This window comes from Lygodium microphyllum, chromosome 14 (assembly GCF_053477565.2).
Source record: "Lygodium microphyllum isolate KBCC chromosome 14, Lygodium_microphyllum_v1.1.10, whole genome shotgun sequence".
Lineage (NCBI taxonomy): Eukaryota > Viridiplantae > Streptophyta > Polypodiopsida > Schizaeales > Lygodiaceae > Lygodium > Lygodium microphyllum.
This window is the reverse complement of record NC_141148.1, coordinates 153,003,238-153,026,536: the sequence shown is the minus strand read 5'-3', so window position 1 is coordinate 153,026,536 and position 23,299 is coordinate 153,003,238. Positions and strand designations below refer to the sequence as shown.

General features: G+C 42.2%; 1 protein-coding gene across 1 annotated transcript in view; it reads right to left on the bottom strand.

Annotated features, from left to right (window-relative positions):
- Positions 1-22,418, bottom strand: part of LOC148026253 (uncharacterized) — a 107,021-nt gene extending 84,603 nt beyond the window's left edge. Inside the window, exon 1 of the mRNA XM_087692232.1 lies at positions 22,231-22,418. The gene's annotated coding sequence lies outside the window, so the exon portion shown is untranslated. The remainder of the gene's footprint in view (positions 1-22,230) is intronic.
- Positions 22,419-23,299: the final 881 nt, after the last annotated feature.

Sequence of the window (23,299 nt, the reverse complement as noted above, 5' to 3'; positions counted from 1 at the left end):
TGCCCAAGGTAATTTATTTTATGCATGAAAATTTCACTCTTTTTACCATTTACCAAGAGTTGATTTTGTTGTAGTAATTGTAGAACAATTTCCAAGTGTTGATGATGCTCCTCTTCATTCTTGCTAAAGACAAGAATATCATCAAAGAAAGTACCGACATATTGTCGATGCTCTCTAAAGATGCGCTCCATCATTCGATTAAAGGTGGCTGGTGCATTGGTTAATCCGAAAGGAATCACCAAGAATTCATAAAGACCGTATGAAGTGCGGAAAGCAGTTTTGTGTACATCTTGTGGTATTACCCTAATTTGATGATAACCACTCTTTAGATCAATGCGGCTGAAAACCTTTGAGCCTCCTAGACGATCCAAAATGTCGTCAATTCTGGGAATAGGAAACCGATTCTTCACAGTGATTTTGTTGAGGGCTCGATAATCAATGCACATCCTGAATGTGTCATCTTTCTTTTGAACAAGAAGAACCGGTGAACAAAATGGTGAGCTACTTGGCCTAATTAGCCCACGGTTGAGTAGGTCTTCGACTTGCTTTCTGATTTCTTCTTGTTGAGGACGGCTCACACGGTATGGTGCTATATTAGGAGGAGAACTGCCCGGGATAATATCAATATGATGGTCTTCTGGCCTTTCTGGGGGAAGCTGATAAGGAAGATCTTCCGAAAAACAATCTTTATACTTTTCCAAGAGCTGAAGTTGCTCTTGGTTTTCAGCATTCATATTATCTTTTACATCAGTGACATAAAGCAGACAACATTGAACACAATCTTTAATTGCTCTAGAGACTTGCATATGGCTTACCATAGGTATGGTGTCTCCAGAAACTCTAGCTTGAATCTCGTACTTCTTGCCTTTGTTGGTGAGTTCTACCTTCTTTTTCTGAGAGAAGATGGTTGAATCTACTCTATGATTCCAGGGCATGCCAAGAATCACATCGCAACCATCAAGGTCTCCGATACAGAAGGTATCTTCGTCACTGTAGCCTTGAATTTGAAACTTGAGCTTGCCAATGTAGGGTATCACAGTCTTCACTGTGTCACCTTCATCAGCATTTAAAGCTTGGCGAACTTCTGCCGGATTGTCCATCTCTTCATTCTTTAATCCAAGCTCTTTAGCTAATTGCAAGGAAAAGATATTTTCATTCGCCCCAAGATCTATCAAGAATAGTGCTTGCTTACCTTGCAACTGTCCCCAAGCTTTTAATAAATTGCGCCTCTCTAGAGTGTGAGTTGTGTTTGCAACTACATCACTGATAGCATTGATTTTCACTGGCGACTTAGGCTGGTTGTCAGAAACCTTGCTTTGTCCCTTGTTTGGACATTGCTTCGCTATGTGGCCTGTTTGTCCACATTTAAAGCACTTCCCTTCTTTCATGAAGCGTTGCTTTTCTTCTTCGGAAAATTGCTTTGCTTGTGGGTATAGATTGGAGCGAAATTGAGGAGCATTAGGAGGTGCATAGGGCTTCATCTTCTTTTGATTTGATGGCTGCTTTTGCCACTGTTTTTGTCCTTCATTTGGGGCTGAATACTCCTCATCATCAGCTACTCTCTTCTTATCATTCTTTTGGAATGATTTGTTGCCATTGTGCTCCATTTCCCATGTCTCAGCATGGTCAATGAGTTCCCTGAGACTAGAACAATGATAATGATTAAGAGCAGTACGAAGTTTAAATTGCAAACCTCCTTGAAACTTCCTAAGCTTTTCCGAACTGCTGATCTTCTTGAAATGTTGGACCTTCAAAAGTAGCTCCCAAAATCTCTTGGTATAGTCACCAAGTGACTCATTTTTCCTTTGCCAAAGCCGATCCCATTCCATTTTTACATCTCTTTTGAAATGAACAGGAAGAAATTGGCTTTGTATCAGGCGAACAAAGGACCGCCATGATTTTGGGGCAGCATGATCATATTCCAGCCCCGTCCACCAAGTATGGGCTAAGTCGGTTAAATGTAAAGCTGCAAACTTAATCTTTTCTTTTTCTTTATACTTGTCACGACCATACAAAATTTGAAATTGACGAATAAACTTCAGAAGAAGATCAGGATTTCGGGAACCATCATACATACTGAACTTCATCTTCTTTTCAAGTTGAGATAGTGACTTAGTCTTCTTCTTCTTCTTATGCCTTCGTCCATGCTCGGATCTTGAGGTTGAAGATGATGAAGTGCTTGATGGGGATGAAGATGGAGACGAGGGTGAAGAATGTCGACGCCTTTGACGATGATGAGGTCTTCCACGAGAAGGGTGTGACTCTTCATTACTAGAAGAGGATCCATCAGAATAGGCGCTAGATGACTTTGAAGAAGAGGATGAGCTTCGACGCGATCTCTTTCTTTGTCTTGAAGTAGAATGGGACTGCCTCTTAGAAGTAGTTGGACTTCTTGATCGGCTCCTTTCATTGGTATGGCTTTGTCTCCTTGAAGTAGATGGGCTTCTTTCCTTGAATTCTTTGGGATTCTCAACTTTTTCTAGTTTGAGAAGTTACTCACGAATTTGTTGATTCTCCTCTCTAAGACTTTGAATGGCTTGAAGGATAGCACTCGATTGATCCATTGAGACTAAAGAAAAAAAATATGCTCAAGCACTCAATGCAAGGGCTGAAAACAAACAAACTTATAGTTGTAAGCACTACCAGTGTTGGGGGTGAGGACCGAGCCAAAGCTCTGATACCACTGTAAACGCCCCGAACAACGTAGTATGCTTAACAATTATGATATTTGCTTGTTTTCGAGATTTAATATAAAAGAGAATGAACACTTAAAGCTGAAAATGAAAATTACTCACAAGATTACAGCCATGAAAATATAAAAGTAATGGAGACAAGATTGAGGATTGAAGATGGGCAAAACCCCCCCCCGAAGGAATGTATTTCTGCTCAACCCAAGTCCCTTAGGGAAGAGCTCAGTTACAATCAACCTGAGAGTGAGAAGAAGTAATTCTCACTCTCACAAGATCGTGCAAAGATGTACAAACACACATGCATTATCTATTATGCAATGATAAGAACTGATTTCTTTACAGTATGAGAGAAGAAAAAGGGAAATTCAGCCTTTCTCTATCGTTGATCAGCAGTACATGGATAGGGCTTGCTTCTTGTAGCTAAAATGGAAGAAAGAGCTCGAGAAGGAGGTGCTGTAATGAATTTACAGGCTTGCTGTCCTGTAAAACAGCAGTGATAGAAGAGGGAATATGAAAGAATTTGATAATGGAGAAGTGGGGGATGATGATGGGAATGGATGGGGCCAGTTTCTGGCTATCTGTGGGTGCTGTACATGAGTTTATAACAAAGAAAAATGATGTTGAATGAAGAAAAACGAGCTCTTATTTATAGGAGAGGGGAGAGCTAGTATAAAAGGGGAAAGTGGAGTAGCACAAGACAAGTGTCCAGCCACATGTCATGAGATGTGACAAGTGGTGGGACACTTCGAAACTTGTGTGACAAGTGTCTTGACACTTGTCTCTTCTCTATGGCCTTCCTTTTTGGGTTGAATACTGTCAAGAATAGAAACAACCAAATTTAGTAAGCACAGTCAGAGTACAGAACTTACTATTTTTAGAATGGCATTCCTATTTTTTAGAACTAGCATTTTTAGGCTAATTCGAGGCTCCTAAATTTTAGGGACCTCCTAAAATTTAGGGACCCCCCCAATATGGGTGTCATATGAAAGCTTTTTCCGTGTACATCGCAAAAATGGTATCCGAATCTTCATGTGACTTTCCTATGCAAGAAATGTGCATTTCAAGCTTTCAGCCCACACATGCACATTATACAAGCATTTCATGATCATGCCATCTTGTTGATTGTAACTGTTTGTTCTGGTGGATCTAGCCCACACTTCAAGGCATCAATCCTTTCTGTGTGCGAGTCTAACCCTGATATGCGTGAGTTCTAGTCACAGGCGCCCAATCGGGTCATATAGGTGGAAGTGTGAACTATCTTTTCTCTAACCCACCGCGTGGGTCCACCATAACCTGTGACCACTCATCAGTGGCCAGCTCCAATGCACTTTTCTTTATATCTAATTAGTGCAAAGGAAATAAATTTAATAAATCATTATATAGACAAATTAATGAAAAAGGATACAAATTCTGTTTCTATAGAGTTGTGACATCCAAGATGTCCAACCGCAATCTCAAGAACACCCGCAACCGCAACTATTCATTGTCAAAGGCTCTAGTGCTATCAAATCCCAACCACCAACACATCTTAAACCCTCCTATGAGCGAAAATTATTTTTGACATTGGCCTCAGATCTAGCCGAAGGTAGGGGGGATGACGTGGTTGATTGCATTAGACAACTAGATGCCACTCTCAGAGAGCTAGCTCTGAAGCTACGACTGCTTGGACTTAGACCTGTTGCCCGAATCCTTTGCAACCGAAGTTCGTACGATGCCTTGTTCTTGGAAGACGTTTGAACTTGCCTTCGCAAAAGCAGCTAACTCCGCTACTGAATTGCTCAACTGCAAGATCTCCAAAGAGCAAGCCCTCAAACAGCGCCTCATCACGTCATATGATCAACGAACCGCTTCTGCCATCACTGACCAAGAAATTGCAGAATTATCAAAACTTGCTGATAATGAATCCCCGTTCTTGAGGCACTCGTACACTCTTAGATTGCAATGGGAAGTTGAAGGGTGCCAAGTCATGACAAACGCTGAGCAACGCCGCGCAATCAAAACAACGGAGTACAACCCCACTTACGTCACGCCAACCTCGTATAGAGTGTTAACCACTCTTCGTGGCCGACCCATGGAAGAGCACATCAAAGGACACCCTTACCTCGATCGCCTATTGACTGAGAAAGAGTTACATATTGCTAGCCACGTCGCTTCCAGTGACTTTTTAACAGATGTTCTCACTTACATCACACACGTGGGCATTCGACCTTTTGATCTAGACCGCGAAGCTCAGTTAGAGTACAACCCCGATTTCTACACTTGGTTCCTACGCCGATAACTCCTAGACCCATTACAGAATGCCCTTGACCTCCTAACCTTCAATCCTACGAAGATTTCTTCTCGAGCTGGAAGAGGAGGGGGGTGAGGTGAATCAAATTAAACCAAGGAAAATCAAGCAAAACGCATAAACACGTAAACAACGAGCGAGGTAGGAAAAATGACACGAGAACTTTGAAATAAATGGCAAAAAGTTAAAGTCTGAAGGGAAGATTCTACATTGGATTGGATTTTAATGCTTTCATTCAATAAACATATAGTCTTTCTTTTCCAGCAAATTATGACTTTTTCAGCAAATTATTATTTTGAAAGCACGAATGGAAACTTGGGATCATGACAGGAACAAAAGATGTCGCAACAAGACCGCGCCCACCAACTTCCGTTCACAAAGGAGGAAAGAACGCAAAACCACATCACCCTTGAAAACCGCGCCTACAACCAGCTTAAGTTCCGAACCATTCATAACATAGAGGATGTGGTGGCTAAGGAGAAAGCGGCCAAGAGAGTCATCGAGCAGTGCAACCTCACGAAGTACCTTGAGAAATTTGCGCAAGAGCCTGACCACACGAAGTGTGTGGAGTTTCTCAGGACATACGACCCTGACTAGGAGTGCGGCACCATGACGGTGGGAAGGGGAGAAAATGCTAAACAGGTGCAAGTTCACTTAAACCCAGCCTTGGTGGAGAAGGCGTTGGGATTGGAGTCGAAGATAGAGAAAAAGCATAAGAGGGATGTTTATTCCATGCTGAAAATGAAAAGGGAGGATGTGCTAACTAATGATGGCATCAGCATCCAGGACATTCCTGATGCGGAAGCCAGACTATAATCGAAGCTAGTGTACGCGCTCTTCTTCAACCAGAACTATAACTCCTTAATGCATCAAATCAACGTGCCTGTGTGCTGGAGAATGTAGCAGCCCACACCTTGGATGAAGTCGACTAAAACGGATATATATGCAAAACCATTGACTAGGCGGCTAAAGCACTAGCCTTAGGAAGTACACCAGCAGGTGGGGAGTCCCCAGCTTCCAAGGCCACAGAAAGAAAGAAGGCCTCGTCCAAGGCCTCATTCATTAGCTATGGAAGCATTTTGACTGCGCTCATCCAGGAGGCAGCGAAGGAGACACAAGGTGCAGAAGAAGGAGAAGGAGAAACGCCTGACAAGTCACCCCCTCACCAGGACCAAGAGAGATCTAGTGACAGGACCGAGAATGATGAGGAAGGGCAGGAACAAGAAGAACAATCGGACAAAAAGCAGGCCAAGAAACCCAAGAAGAAGACGGCACAAAAGAAAAAGAAGCAGAATGAAGGCCGCAAGAAGGAGAAAGAGGATTTGGAGATGGCAAAAAGAGAATCCCTCAAGGAGGCCGAGGAGAGGGAGAAGAAGAAGAAACAGGAAAAAGAAAAGACAAAGGAAGAAGTCACCAAGGCTAAAAAGGCGTCGAAATAGGAGGCCAAAGAGAGGAAAAGAATAGAAAAGGAAAAAAAAGAGAAATTGGAGGAAGAGTACAGGAAAACTGAAGAAGAAAGGCAAAGAAGAGCTGCTGAGGAAGAAGAGGAACTGAGAAGGAAGGAGGAGGACTTGGCCGAAGCTACACACCAGTCAATCAAGCAGCAGAGCAGGGCCAATGATCTGGGAGCCTTGAGCCCGCTGAGGAAAGAAGGGCCCGGTTCCAGCACGCAGGTACCAGAAATCACACCGCCCGCTGTCCTTGAAGGCAAAGGCAAGGCCCTTATCCACCCTATCCCTACCCTCATGGTGCCTCCCACCGAACCAACCACCCTCACCCCTAGTATCCCCACCAACGCAGATGTCTCCAACTTCGTGGCATGGATGCAGTATTTTATTAATAAATAAATGGCCCAAGGAAAGAGCACGGAGACCACGGCCACGGGGCAAAAGAGACCAGCCACAGATGCTGAGTCAAGACAGGACCAGAAACGTCAGAAAGTGGAGACCTCAACCACTCCAATCCACACAACAGTGACGCCACCAATCAATTACGACAAGTACATCACCAAGCTACTCTCCCAACTGGAGAAGGCTAAGGAGGAAAAGAAGATAGCTGTGGCTGAGTTGGTGGCGGAAAAGGAGTCGGTAGCTGCATTCCAGCTCGAAAAGACCCGCATAATAGCCATGCAGCAAAGAGAGATCTTTGATCTCAAATAGAAATTAAAGGCCAAGGAGGACATGAAGGAGAGCTATAAGCAACAGCTGGAGGATGCAAATCAGGAATTGGTGCAGATGCAGAGAGAGTATAAGCTCCTTTTGATGCAACATGGGAAATTGGAGGCGAAAACTGGTCAACATCGACGAGCAAATGATGGAGGAATTGAATGCCAAAGAAGAAGAGAAAAAGCAGAAGATGGAGCAGCAGCAAAAGGAAATCGCCGATCAGCTACACTTGGGAAAGAAAGAGCAAGAGAACATGAGCAGGGAACTGAAAGACCAAGAGCAGAAGCTCGTAACCCTAGTACAGAAGCAAGGAGAGAGCATGGAAGAGATGAACAAGGGAGCAGAGGAATAGGCAGTGCAGAACAAAAAAATGGTGAAGACACTGGCACGGCGCCTCGCTCTGGTAGAGAAAGAAAAGATCCTCGCAGAGAGCAAAGCAGAAGCCGCCCAAACAGCCTTCAGTGCCCAGCAAAAGGCCTTCATTAACACACTAATAGACACCACCCGCCCAAAACAAGGAGAGTCATTGGAGGTGGTACAGAAAAAACTCAGTATCGCACGCACGGCTGCAGATGCCACCCCAACCTGCAGAGGTTAGACTGAGTCTAGAAGAGCAACGAAAGTACCTGCTCTACTGGCCGACCTAACCCCCCAAGAAATTAACGCAATGGGCTTTGAAGAAGGAGCACAACAAGGAGTGGTTGAAGGAAAGGAAGAAGACCCCCATTCTTTGGGGAAATGAAGAAGCTGAGTTTTGGCAAAACAAAGTGTTTGAAGTACCACACACCGTACAGGGATATAGCTGTCAACCCCTATGGAGGAGACGGATGTGCGACATCAACATGCTCGCCTGGATGGCTTTTTGCAACACCCTGCCCTATGAGAGGAACAACCCCACGTTCATAGCGTACCCTCGTAAAGTAGGTGTGGATTTTGATGCCACCCTCCATGGGCCTTATGATTTTCCTATCATCTACAACAATAATGTTGTCTCCTTCGAGCATGCCCTCCTCTTCAACTCGGAAAGCTTGGATGACTCCATGATGCGTTTCCTCGCGGATTTCTCTTCATGCCTCGATCCAGCTTTCGTAACTACATGTAATTATCTTAGGTTACTTAAATTATTACTTAAGCAGGACCCGACTCCACAAGAACGTGGCCTGCCTCCCCTCTTCTTTGACCCTAACGCCATCAACGGCTGTGCCATGGCGCATCTAATGATGAGGGCTAGCCTCCTCCCCTCTTTTTACCTAGCTCTCCTGGAAGACATGAACGACAGCCAGTTCACTAGATACAATCATCGTTTCCTCTCCACCACCTCCCTCCATGTACGCATGAATCTGAAAGGATACATGCAAAGCTATCAATTTTTTAGCAAATCCATCCGACCCCCTAATTCAAACTATGAGAATTAGGCAATCAATAGTGTAATACTATTATTTTTAAAAAACCAAAAAAAAAAAAGAAAAAAAAGAAAAAAAAAAGCATGAAAGGAAAAGCAAGAAGAACATTACACACAAAATGGACAAAACAACTCACTTGCAGAAGTACTTAGCATCACATAAAGTACGATCACTGCACCTAGGGGTCCTCAAGTTAGGCGTGCCCGGTGGCTTCGATCAGCCAGCTCCGCTCCTAATCCCCTAGCCCTTTTTGCTCCCCCACTTCACGCTTAGGGCCCATCAAGGGCAAGACATACCTAGGGAGGTAACACTTGCCTATGGTTAGACCTGTCACCCTAAGCTACTTGCACCGCACCTCCCTTTGCACGAATGGGGTCCTCAAGTGTGGGACATCACCCAAGCTAGCCTGTGGTTAGACCCAACTCCCCATTCCACCAGCACGAGCACAATGCACTACACAATAAGGTAGACACCCCCCTTAGGTAAAGCACCGCACATTTTCCTTTCAGGCATCACAAAGGCAACAAACCGCCCACTTCAGAGGCCCCCGTCATCCACTTGCTATCCATTTGGCTTCTCCAACAAACATCATTACCAAGCTTCCACAAGCACCCGAGTTTACATGTGACCCTACCCTCACACAACTACTTTGCCAATTGTCTATTAAATCCCATCAGCAGCCAAAAGTGCCATGGGACTGGCACCCGTCTCGAAGGGGGGTAATGTTAACCCCAAGTCAAGAAGGTGGAAAAATGAACGAAAAAGCGAAAAAATGATGGAAAAAGAGCAAAGACATGCAAGCGGCCTCTAAAGCTAAGCTGGGGCCAAAAGCGTAATTTTAAATGAAAGGCGCCTCAAAAAACTCCAAAAATTCGTGTAAAAGAGCGCTAGGCTCCCTCCTGTGCCAAGTGTAAAATATTAGACGGGTGTAGACTAGAGGCATAAGGCTAGAAGAGGAAATAGAGAAAGGACCTTGCCACAACAGCCGGTCATGTAAAAAAGAGATGGGTGCCCATGGGATTTTAGAGCTTATATATAAAGTTCAAAAAGTAAATGGAACCTCATTCTTTGGTGTGTGGCTAACAAGAGTTCTCTTCTTACCCTTATAACAATCAACGGATCCATTTGACTTGTGCTTGACCTTGTAAACCCATTTGCACCCAATAGCTTTCTTGCCTTCAGGTAAAGCCACCAACTCCCACGTATCATTATCCATGGACCATAAGTATAGCCATTTCTTCATCCATGGTACAATTCCTTACCCACTGCATTCTCAAAACAAGTGGATTCCACATCCTGCACAACCTGAGCTATGTATGCATAGTGTTGAGCTACATAGCTATCATATGTCCATCGTTGCGTTAGCTTTATTACTCTACTTGACTTCTGGCGTGGACCTAGATTGCTACCAGGTGCTTTAGCATCCTTGTGCCTTCCACACACCAAGTGTTTTAATAGACGGAATCCCAATCTCTTCATCCAAGCTCTGCTCAAAACCATCTGAATTAGTATCAATATAAGAGAAACCTCATGATGCATCGGTCATAAAAGATAAGTCGCCAACTTTCTCTTTGTCTTTTCTTAACATATGTGATCTACTTTGTGGAGTAACCTATTACCTCAATTTGCCACTCCCAAGTCTATCAACAAAACCATAACTAGGAAACTCTTATGATCCACTCAATATCTATGACAGCTGATCTGTTTTCTATGCAACCACACAGTCACGCTTATCAACCCCAAGTGCATTCTGCACATTCCTATACCAGCTACTCATTTCATCAAAAACATCCCTGCTAACTCTCAGCTCACATGTAAGAGGGTTACAACATCTATATCTCTTCTATTCAAGAGAATATCCCATAAATACACATTTCTTTGCTTTGGGATCCAATTTACTGCGCAACTCGTCAGGAATATGGATATAAGCAATATATCCAAATACTTTCACATGGAATAGATTTGGCTTTCTACCCATAAACTTATCTTCAAATGTCATACCATTTACAACAGCAATGGGTGTTCTCTTCATAATGTATACAGCAATAGCAACTACTTCAACCCAATAGTAATAAGGCAAGTTTCTTTTTTATATCAATGCACGAGCCACCTCAGCAATATGCTTATTTTTTCACTCGGCAATTCCATTTTGTTGTGGGATATATCTATATTATATTGTCGTTATATACCATTTTTCCGCAAAAATTTAGAAAACTCATTGGAGAGATATTCTTCCCCTCCATCCAACCTTAAGCATTTAATATGCAACCTTGTCTCCTTTCCAACCAAAGCCTTAAAGCTTTTACAATGAGTGAACACCTCACTTTTCTCACACATAAAGCAAACCTATAATTTGCGAGTATGATCATCAATGAAGGAAACATAGTACTTGTATTCACCCAAAGTTACAGTCTTTATAGGACTCCACATAGCAAAATATATCAATTCAAGTAGCTTCTTACATACATGCTTTTCATGTGAAAACGCATGACTTGTTTTTCAAATTGGCATGCTTCATATACTTTATGCATCCCATTGACTCAACTCAAGCAAGACTTTGCATGGAAGATTACTCGTGGCAGGCTTGTACTTGCAAGAGGTGCCAAGTTTGGCAGCCTCTATCCCTTACTTGTATCTGGAGCTACATTGGATCATGTTTTGTCTGTGGGTTCTATTCCCCATATATCCCTTTGGCATGCTCTTAAAGGAATGAAAATGCTCCGTGCCACAACACCTGAACCTTATGCAAACATAGTAGCATCCATTTCAAGCAGGCTTACATCAATAGTAAACAATCTGCTAGAATGTTTCTCTTTTGCAATCAATCCACAATCATTTTTTAGATCTTCTACATAGCAACTATCAGATGTGAACCAAACTTGCAATCCCTATTACACCATTTGGCCAACAAAATCCAAGTTTTTTGTAATATTTGGTACATGCAGCACACCATCCAAGTACTTAGTTTCGCCATCTAGCATACTCAAAGAAACATTTCCAACATGGGTAACGAGGTGAGTGTGAAGAAAACTGCTAGGGTTTACACTAAGGACACGCAGAGTGTACGACCACGACAGAAACACAAAGAGACAGATGCAGACCACAAAGAGAAAACTCAAATCCTAAATGCAAAACTCAAAACTCAAATCCTAAACGCAAAACTCAAAACTCAAACACAAACAGAAGAAGGGAGAGAGACAACACGACTTTGAAGTGAATGAATGTTGTAAATGAATGTAAGAGTGTACAGTGTGCTCAAGGGCAGAGCAATGCCAGAGTGTGACATTCACCAGAGACGGATCCCAAGTCTGTGACCACCAGTCGGAGTGTCTGAGGAGGTAGATGCTGTAAACGCAAGTGACAGCAAATGCTGATCAGCAAACGCAAACAATAGCAGTGTGTACGATGACTGGCGGCTATCCCAGACAGCAAACGCAGATCTGAAATTGCCGCAAGATGATGAACAGTTGATGGTTAGGCTGCACAGGTGCAAATGCAAGCTGAAGCAGTGTCTAATGTGGCTAGCGATGATTGGATGATCAGATCGTAGCAGATGATAATGTTACCAACAGCTGACGTCAGCACGGATGAAGGCGCCACCAGCAGTAGGAGCAAACATGGATGGAGTGGTAGCAGTCACGAGGACTAGACAGCCACGTGGGAGGAGGCTGATGGCTGAAATTTGCACGTGGAGTGAGAAACCTGCACAGACGGAATTAGGTTGAATGGGGGCAGCCTGCTATCTATTTATAGATATAGAAGGGTGCCCCAAAAATTAAGGTTTTTGGGAGACCACTGAAACTCTCTCGAACCGCTCCCCTTTTTAGGGTTTTTCATTAATTAAGTATGTTTTGGGGCTGTTTAAGAATGCTAATTAGCTGAAAAGCGTGTTTTAGCTCAACAGTGAGCTGTATCATCCCCTGTCTTCACAGAGCCTGAAGACTCTTGACTACACATCGCTCTAAACCACTCTCCATGAGAAGTCATGTGATTAGAGATATCTGAGCCTACATATCATATATGATTTTTTTATGAACCATCAACAATCATAAAATTCATAAAGTATTACATAATAAACAATTGTTCACTTCTGTCATCAATGTTTTTGTTGTTGGATGCATAATTTCCTTGCCACTTTTTTCCATTTCTAATTTCAGACTCCTTTTTTAAGCAATCTATAGAAATGTGGCCCTTCTAACCACAATGCTACACTTTCTACTATCACCAAAATGTTATTGCCTATTAGATTTTGCAACTTGTCCTCTTTAACTCCCCCTTTCTCGAGACTGTGCTCCTCTATTATCTCCAAGTTCATCTAAGCATGTACGCACAACATCATCATCATTAACTACCACACCAATAGATCCAAGAGCCTCCATAATACTCACGATCTTCAAGGCATAATCATTACTGCACATGTTCCCTCTTTTCACTTGATTTGAGCTGCAACTTTAGAGCCTTTGTGTTTACTTTGAACAGGCTTGTGAAATTCTTCTATACAATAGCAAAGGTTTCAAATTTCTACAAATAGCCCATCATGCTATCTGTGACACTAACAAACAACCAACACATGACTTTACTCTATGTCTGCTCCCAATCTTTCTTAGCCTTTACTTGTTCTATAATAGCATTTCATGTAGGAACTTCAAATGCTAATGCCATGTCTTCTTCAATGTAGTTCCAAAGACCTTAGCCCTTCAAGAAATTTGTCATCCTGAACTTCTATGCAAGATAATTTTTCTTATCAAGCTTCTCGTTGACAATCTAGTTGAAGTTGTCAAACATTTTGACAAAACAGAAAACCTTACAAAAAATTGTAATCTACAAGCAAGCTGATACCAAGTGCGCCACAACTAAACACGTAGCCTTTTTCACTGACTGCACAACAATGATTGCAATCTGCAATTGTACGCGAATACCTTCTGTGTTTGCAACCCAGCAAACACCTGAAACCTTATAGATTCAAAATCTATAGCCTATGCACATGTAAATGGCCGATGCAACCAAAACTGCTGCGTGCCCAAAAATTGCTATCAGGGCCACTTGCCAGTCCAAAACGAAGGCTGACATGGCCTTAAATGCCAAAATCACAATGAAATTGTCCTAACGGCCTTTCCTACAATATATACCCTATTCTTTCCACCCACCAAGTTTCACTGCAATCAAAGACTACAGCCCTACTCGCCTCGAGTCCCTCCTGCACCTGTAACCCAAGGCAAATCGAGTGAGGTGGAAGAGCTTCTTACCCATTGCTTGCTTGCTTACTTGCTTTCATGCTCCAATGCCTTCACCTCTGCCTTCAATCAAGCTCCATGCAGCCATGGGACGGCTTTGATACCATGAAAATAGACAAGAGAGAAGTGAGGTGAAGAGACCAAGAGTACATACACAAAAGCAATGGAAACTTGAGCACGCAAAAAGATAGGGCTAAAATCTTCATCTTTTTCTTTTTCCACTGAAAAGAACTAAGTCTACAACATGATAAAAGACTGATATGATGAAGTACAACAACGTATGTACATGCGGTAAGTGTGAACCCGCTAAGCAAAGAAGAGATGGCACAATGAATGTGCCATAACCAGGGATGAACTACGTGGGTATATTCTAGCTGTAGAATCACTGGTGTATCCTCATGCCGGTCACCTAACACGCTAGTGAATAATATCCTACCACATCACCAAGACATGTAGTGGATGCCAGCTCATGTAGAGCTCGATATCTCAACAATATAACGATACAATGATAAGAACCCATCAAAGTTTGTACAACAATAACAACCAAAAAAGAACCATGGATACCCAGGTAGGGAGTCCACCACCAAGATGCCTTGGAGAGAATCTATATCAATGTTAATCGTACTAGATCCTGAAAACAGAGAAGAATCATAATAGCTCTCAATATCTATCAATAATGTCTCGCAGTAGCATACAAGACCATCCTATCAAAAATGCCTCTGAACATATATAACCATGGATTCCCAACCTTGGCCACACTACCAAAGTGTCCCCTCTTGTAAGCATAAGACTGGGAGTCAATCCCTCTCTCTATCAAATAACCGGCTCATCATGAACCTAGATGTCAATCCCTGCACTATTTTTTTCCTGCTAGACATCGGTCGATGCGTTAGAGACATCCCTCTCTAGAACTTGTGCACCTATATACCAATATAGAGGAGGTTCAACAGCCCCATCTCACCACCCTCTCACACTCCCTCTAGCACTAGAGAGTTATAAGGGATGACCGCATCACCTACACTAGCAACCTGGAAGGAAGGCCCCTACAACCATTGCCAAGGCCACAAAGTTGGAGCCTAAACCTGGACTTAGAGATCAGGAAGACTCATGTGGAGAGAGTTGTCACACTTCATCATCGTCCGCTCTACTGTCATAAAGCTACTAATGTCTTGCAGTCCTTTCGGAGGTATCTCTTTTCACCACAATAATAGTATTGTGACTTCTTCTTCTGCTGCTGGATGGCACCCCTCTCTGAAACTCAAACATCTAAAGCACTAAGAGATAGCATCCTCACAAAAACCCGAAGTTGAACACAGCAAATCTCCAACATGACACTTGTAGATGAGTAAAGAATATCTGCATGCTAACCATTAGGAGGAGATGCCGGAGGAGCCATGATGAGGAGGATACAGAGAAGAGGAAGAAAGACAAGGGATCTTTAGGAAGAAAAGTATGCCAAAAATACAAACTCACAAGGATTGCCCGAGTTCAAAGCAGTAACAAAAGCACACATAGAAAAGAGCAACAATAACTAGTGTAGTGATGAGAACACGACAATCGGATGCACATGAGCCCTGTCTAAAGCCAGCTTGAAATACTATCGCCCAACCCTACACAGAAGTAGAAAAAGCAAAATGCAGTTAAGAACTATAATAAATGCAATCAACCTACAGGCAAAACAGGTTACCTCAGCCAGTATACACCAAAACGCTGATGTGGAAGGGTCAATAACAAATCCCCAGCCCTGAAACAACCCTAGAAAACTGTAAATGCAGGTGGCAAACTGCAAAATGCTATGAAAATAGAAGAAAAAACATGCCAAAAATTAGCAAAGGATGGTCGCCTAGACTGCAAATCAGTCACAGCAGTCAGAAACAGGTCCAATCAGCAGACGAAAAGTCAAAACTCAGACCTAAAACAATGGAAAACAGCAACAGTAACCTAGATCCTCAAATCTGATACCATGTCGAAAGTGGATGCAGCGATGGAAGCGTGGAAAACTGTTGTCATAGACTGCTGAACACAAGAGACAAAGGAAAGAGGAACACTACACAAAGAACTCAAAAACAAAGAGATGCTCGGGAAACGGAATCCATATACCAAGATATGAGACAATACAGATCCAATGTTAGTCACCGACTATCAAGGCACCAACACCGGCTCCCTCTCTCCACCAGAACCTGAGGAGGTGAATGACATGATGCAATTGACTAAGGAGGAGTGCTTAGTATAGGGCACAATAAATGCCAAGAATATGACAGGTCTCGGCCAGCATTAAATGATAGCTGACTAGATACAATAAATGCCCATACACATCAAATCAGACAAAATAAAATGCCTAAATACACAAGATAAAATCTTGGTGCCCTAGCCCATTCATATGCACAAACTCAAACATGAATTGACATATCCGCTAACTCAATCAGCTTGCCAAAATGGCGAAAATGTTGTCGCTGCTACCTATGTAGGCTGACTTGATCTAATCACACTCATACAGATTGCTTGGCCATTGAGAAGGCTGGAAACTGGCCACAAATAGTGTGAAACACAGCTGACACTCACTGAAAAAGAAATGCATACTCTAAACAGAGTTGCCTCCTCCATCAAAACACATGATAAGACTAAATGTCAAAGCTCCTAATGTCCCTATCTGACTCATACTGAGGCTCACAAGCAAGAAATGAGAGTACACGACAAACAAGACTGCTAACACCCCCTCTCAAATCCTAGATGTGGCTAAAGGCCACAAAAGACAAAATGGATCCAAGGGTGGCTAAATAAGTGCCAAAGCCGATGAAGTCCATCAAGGTAGATTGTCGATGGGATGAGTACGCTTTCCACGGTATGGGTATTTAGGCTTCTATGAATCTATACCAAAGCTTGAGGAAGACTCTGATTATGAATCTACTTACATTGCTTCTTGTTCTTGGCCTTCTTGTTGCCCCTTCCCAAACCCACAGTAAAAGCTTTAGTTGAGCCCATTGGCTTCAATCTCCTTAAGGTGCTCTTCATGCTCCAAAACATTTAGACAAGTGGTGCTAACTCCTCTCCCAGAGAATAGTCTCACATACCCTAGAGCTCAATGGGCTAGTGTAGAGAACATCATACTTGGGAGATGGAAGATAAGTAAAAAGGATCATCACCATACCCTCTGAAGATATTGTCCAACCTAGGGATGCAAGCTAATCCTACATGTCCTCCATTTGGTTGATGTGCTCCTGTATAGAAGAGACATCATCAACTAAGAGCATCCAAAGTTCCTTCTCTAGGGTGATGCAATGGACAAAGGTCTCCTAATGGTAGAGAGAGGCTAACTTTGTGCACACTTCCACTGCAGTCCAAAATCTACATACATGGACAGAGATGGAAACCTATAAGCTCATGAAAAGAAAAGACCGGGCTCTAGAGTTGAGCTGATCCCATAGAGCAGCTTGATCCATCGTAGAACCAATGTGGGGATCCTCCACACTGAAAGAGAAATAGGGGTGGGAACAAAATCCCAAAGATCAAAGGTGTCAAGGATGCACTCCACTTTACATGACCAAAGGGAGTAGTTCAACCCATCGAGTCGATCTTCTTTTGGTAAGGAAGAAAGCATGAGCATCTAAACAGGAGGTGCTATCGTTACTATGCAAGCATTGGAGATACAAGCCCTACGAGAAATATAGAGAGAATCTCTCAAGGGGCCCAATTGGGGCCCGGGGGGGTTTTGATCTTCTCGACCCAACAGAGTGAGATTAAGGCTCTAAATGTCAATCTTCGCAATGGTTTCTTCTCGACCCAACAGAGTGAGATTAAGGCTCTAAATGTCAATCTTCGCAATGGTTTGACTAGTGTGAGTGTATACCAAGAGAAGGGAGAAGCTCCTCTTCAAAATTGTCAGAAGCATCGAACCCATAGTACTCCATCTCTTAAAGCCTACAAACACACTAGGAAATTTTACATTTTGGTGTCGGGATGCCAAAACAGAGTGAAAATCAGCTACACCCTGCAAGGAGGAGTTGTAGATATCCTACACACTTTGATACAAGGCCCGAACAACACAAAAGATCTACATTTTTCGTGACAAATTTGTTCCAAACAGCAAGCTAAGTATGGTCTTCCCTTCGTAGAAGCTTTGAGTCCTCACTTTGGCTTTGATACCATGTGAGAGTGTGCAACGGAAGAGGAAACACAAACACGAAGAGAGAAGGAAAGAGAAAGACTGCAATGAAAGAAGAGAATGGAAGGAGAAAATCTGCGCTGAAAATGAAAGCCAAAGACAAATGAGGATTGATCAATCCCTCAACATAGTCCAAGGCATCAATGAGGACACCAAACCATGCTGATGATGGAAGGCAACCTCACAATGGAGGAGGCTAAAGTCAGACTGTGCACAACCTGAAGAAAGATTAATGATCTGCCCCAAATGTGGGCTAGCTATACATAGCCAAGAATTGCCCAAATTGGCCGTTTGGGGCAAAAAATAGTGTAGTCGGCCAATCAAACACTGGCCGACTAGCCTGCTAAAATGGCGAAAATGCTGTCATTGATGTTTGTGCAGGCCAAGCTAATCTAATTGCACACATACAAGCTGCCTGGTCACTGAAAGGCTGGAAACCAGCCACCACTAACAATGTGTTTCACACCGACACTCACTTTTTAAAAAATGCATGCTCTAAATAGAGTTGCCTCCTCTCACAAAACACATGACAAAAAAAGTAGCAAACGGGTGCGTAACCATAACCTTGAGGTCACGGGTCCAAATCCTGTCTCCGCAAAGGAATATGTTCATTCATCTTTGAAATAGTCCAATATGACCCTAATCTAGGACCCCGAAGGATACTTAAAGCCTTGCTTTGGATTGAAGGGAGCTGCCATTGGACCTGCAACTGCAATCAAAGAAACTGTCAAAACATCGAGGACGTGTTTATTGAGAAAAACTCATACGCCAAAGTCATAGATACGGATAGTTGCTATGTGAAAATCCGAAGAATCGGCTTAATGTGCCTTGCTTACGAGCTTCAATTAAATAATGGCAAACTATTTGTTTACGTGGATCTTTGCTAGCAGTGTCTCTATCAATTATTTATTCCAGTTCCAAAAAAGTCCATAGATCAAACTATCTCTTCATCCAAAAAGCAAAAATTTTGCTTCTAATATAACCGTAATGCCCCTTCCTGTATGGTCGAACCATCGCCCATCAGTACTTAGCCAACATTATCAGATTCTAAATTCAAAGCGATGCCTACTGTACCATCTTCAGATTCTACAAACTTATAACCTATATTGGCGTCTTCAATCATTTTTCTAATTAAACTAAAGGTTACTAGGGTTAAACTATACATCCCATCCGGACACGATGGACCATATATGAAACAGACTGGATGTCAAAGATCCTTATGTCCCTATCTGACTCAGACTAAGGTTCACACGCAAGAGATGACAATGCATGACAAACATGGCTGCTAACAGAGTAGACGTAAAACTCTGATAGGAATCGAGAAGACTATTATTGAGCAATCTACAAAAGTGAACTATCCAGCAAAATGTCATTTGCAGCAATTAATTGCTCCTCGAGATCTTTGATCTTTGTCAAAAATTCGTCCATAAAGTCACCCTCATCAATGTTTTCACTTCCTACTTGCTTAGCAAGTAAGCAGCACAAACCTCATTTCTTACTTGATATAAATGTATATCCCAAGCCTCTTTTAGTTGTCTTGCATGAGCAAATGTATGGGACCATAGTACATTTAACCAATGATTGCAACCAAAACATAAGCCTCTACATCTCTACCATCCCAACAAATCTACTCAACAATAGGTGGTGGTGCTCTAGCATTACTACAACTAAACAAGAACTTGCAACAACCTCAACTACGCCTATTTCTATTGCACGTACAACTTCACATACATCCATTTTTTGCACAATATTCCACAATCCTTTTGCAACCAATACATGAAATATCATATAAGCCCACAGTTGACAATTAGTTTCATCCAACTTGTCCTCAATAGCCAACGTAAGGAATAGATTATTGTCACCTCACTTAATGCAAAAATTGCTTGTATAGAGGAAAATCTACAATAGAACCAACCTATGCCAATGCTATGGGCATAGCACAAAGTAGATTGTAAAAAGACTTTCTTGTAGAGATAAGTATCGTCAAAAATTAATCACGAAATGATGAAATAGCCTGCATAGTATTGGCATGTGTGCAATCGGGACCCGAAGCAAACCAGAATCAAAAATCTTGAGAAATCTAGCTCGACAAGCTAACCCACAGTATTAAAAAATGATCAACGAATCCATGTCAAATCTCATCCAAACGGAGATGTAGCTGATGGTGTTGACGACTCTCACCAAGAGATCAAAGCCCACTTTAATATTAGGATTGTAGGAATGCACCCATACAGCTTGGAGAATGAGAAGCTTCACACACATCAGTACCAAAATATGGTAGCAAGCATCGATCTAAAAGGATATTCAAATTCCAATTGACTCGATGACGTTGACAATAGGTGATCAAATGGAGGCTAATGATTCTCTCGATTCTAGATTCATTTGTTGGTCCAATCAGAAACAACCTACCATTATGGATCTTCAATAGAGGTGGAGCACATGGTTTACTACAATGTTGTCCTTCATGTCTTATATCTTTACCAGCTTCTTCACAATTTAGGGTACTTTGAGATCATCCTACCATAGTAGTCTAAAATAGTGAAAGCATCATTGCCCTAGCTCAAAACCTAGTCAAGCAAATATATGAAAATTCATCACCGACTTGTTCATGAGCAAATCAAGTTAGCAATTCTTCAACAAGAGTTTGTTGCTTTTGCAGAACAATGTTTACCAAGGCATTACCCATCAATAATCTCGGAGATCTTTTGTAAAAAGTTGGGGCAACACCTCTGAGATGGTACTATTTCTTTGGTCAAAGGAGAAACCCATGTTTTGCCCCTTGTATCATTCTACATATTCATGTGCCCCTCTTGTCTTCTTCCCTAATATGTCACTGAGAGGGCGTATTGAGAATTAGTGTCCAGGTCGATATCTAAATACCCATTGTGTTGGGCAATGTCAACTTTACATAGCATCAAGCCACTTGTGCCACATGCCATGTGTCTCCTATATTTAGACTAGGTCGGCCATATTTTTATCCTTCATGATTATGAGTCAACGTATTTCATTCTCTCTATCTAGCTATAGATACTCTCTATCTATTTATAGATATCAAAAGTATACATACTTCATTCATCATTCACTATTTTCCACATCTAGGGTTCCAACCCAAGCCATTCATTTGTCACTACCATCTTTGTGTTCCCATACTCTTCATCTTTCTTTATGCATATGTTTCCATCAAATTTTGCTCCCAACCTAAAAGAAGACAAGGATACCTTATCATGTTCCAAACTCCACACAAAGAGAAAGAAAACCCATGGCTACTATAAGAGATCCATCAATTGCTCAAAAAACCAAAAGCCATTTTTTTCACCCTCAAACAATGAGAAGAACAATCAAGAGTCTGAGCAAACAATGGCTAATTCACTATCACATCTAGATCCACTTTAGTCCCATTGATTTTCTATCAAGGGCTCCCATTCTCATGCTTGTAATCTTTCTTTTTTTTTTTGGCAGCATAGAACGGCATTTCCTGCCACTAGCAAGTTCTTTTTTTGCCTCAAATAATTGTCAATTGATAGTGAATAAGTGAGTGAGTGAGTGAGAGGATTGCACTCTTCAGTTTTTTATGTGTCAAAGGGCAAAGACGTCCCTATTTGTGCTTCTCACATCCAATAGAAGCCGATTGCTGTTTGTAGAAACACTCCAGCTTGGACCTCCGTTTTCTTGGATTTTTTCTCGAGTTCAAATGGAGGATTGCACTAAGAATTATGCAAAGCATGCATTTATAGCCACAACATTATCTCAATCTAAGGTAATGCACTCTAAGGACCGTACAATAATGATGCTCACCTAGACATACTAATGCAACATAACCAACATGAAACAGACCAGTCCGCCACACATACTAGGAGACTTAGAAACATGCATAAGGGGGATCCATATGCAGCAATCTGCCCCACAGACAGCACTTTTCAGCTCCAACTGGAGATCTCAATCTTCCATGTAGCGTTTCTGTAGCAAAACCTTGCTACATCAAGCACTTGATCATCATCCCCAAATATCCCAACTAACAAAGAATTCTGTTTTCTGACATGTGAGGGTACAATTTTGCTGCATAAACGCATATGGCTCCTGATCATCCCTGTCCCCAAACTAGCTGAACATGATGATGCTGGATATTCTAATGCCAAAAACATCCAACACGCAGGTTAAGGACTACACTATCACGGGAGTTCCCTTAGAAAGGGAACGCAGGCTATGGCTGCTTTTTTAAGTCTGCTGATCTGGTACAAGCAAAAACACCATATGCTAAAGACTGAGATATTGGCAAAGGACTTGTGTACCTGTTTATTGCGCTTGGGTATAGGCAGCTCCTTGATTTGCAGAATTGAAACGCTTTAGTGCTTGGCATCGTTGGGGCAAAACGACCCTCGATTAGATAGATTTTGTGTCAAAAATACTGTTGCATCAACCAAGGCCCACAAACACGATCAGGTCCGCCAAAGAAAAGAAAAACCAAAAACCATATGCCTCCCCCAATCCACATGTCATGAGGGTCACCACTTAAGGAGATCCCCCCACCCCCCCTTAAATAGCAACCTTTTGAACTCCTTTTTGCTTTAGATGCAACCCTCCCACTAGATTTACCCTAACGCATACAATTTCCCGAACCTCTTCACATCGCACAGGGTTAATTTCCATATGCCACTAACACTTCCATGTGCAGTGCCATCTGCCCATTGTGAAAGCCATTCCTTCAAATAACTCCCCACAAACATCGTGATTCAACTATCCCCATACAACCTAATCTTGCATCCAATAGTTAGTTTGCATCTTATCGCCACATATCCAGACAAAGCACATTGGTCGAGTCAATAATACACATGCAATACAAACGGAGTGTGAAAAGTGCCTCACACTTGCCTATTGGTGCGAATTTTCTCTATGTTGTTAGCTTGTTCTTCACAAAAGTCCCTAGTCAATGCAAGGCATGTCTACTTGAGCACACTCCCAACCTGTTGGCTTTGCTTGCCCTTATGTGATATTCCATAGAACTAGGATCCATCTTGTCGTGTTTATGTGAAACCAAAGTTTGCAAGGTACCAACATGAATCAACTCCCTAAAAGAAAAGAAAGGGATTTTGTTTTCCGTCCCATGAGTACCAACTCAACATAAACTCATTCATCTGTGAAGTTTTGTCACGCTACGTAGTCCTTCATCTATTGCACCTTACTTCTTGCTATGAAAAGCACATGGATCTAGATTATTTTTGCTAATGCCATAAATAGTTCAAGACACATGCCTCTCAAAAGCTTGCATCAAACCCTTATGACATCAAAATAAGTAAATGCTAGCAGATATAAAAAGCATTTGTTGCATTTGAGTTAGGATTGTTAATCTCTAAAACTGCA